The following is a 311-nucleotide window of genomic DNA, read 5'->3' as shown; positions in this document are numbered from 1 at the left end:
GAAACCAAAATCCCACCATATGTTGTCTACAAGAAACACATATGAGGCGGGTGGACATACACAAGTTTAAGGTTCAGGGTTTGAGCAAAATCTTTTGGGCGTCAAATGAGAAAAAGAAGGCAGGAGTGGCTATTATGATTTCTGACAAAGCCAAAGTAAAAATAGATATGATTAAAAAAGACAGGGAAGGTCATTACATCCTGATTAAAGGCAGTATAAACAATGAGGAAATAACACTGCTCAATATGTATGCACCAAGTGGCATAGCACCCAAATTCATAAAGGAGAAACTGGCAGAGCTCAAGAAGGAA

Source organism: Gracilinanus agilis, chromosome 4 (assembly GCF_016433145.1).
Source record: "Gracilinanus agilis isolate LMUSP501 chromosome 4, AgileGrace, whole genome shotgun sequence".
NCBI classification, from domain to species: Eukaryota; Metazoa; Chordata; class Mammalia; order Didelphimorphia; family Didelphidae; genus Gracilinanus; species Gracilinanus agilis.
Note: the sequence above shows the minus strand (reverse complement) of the source record.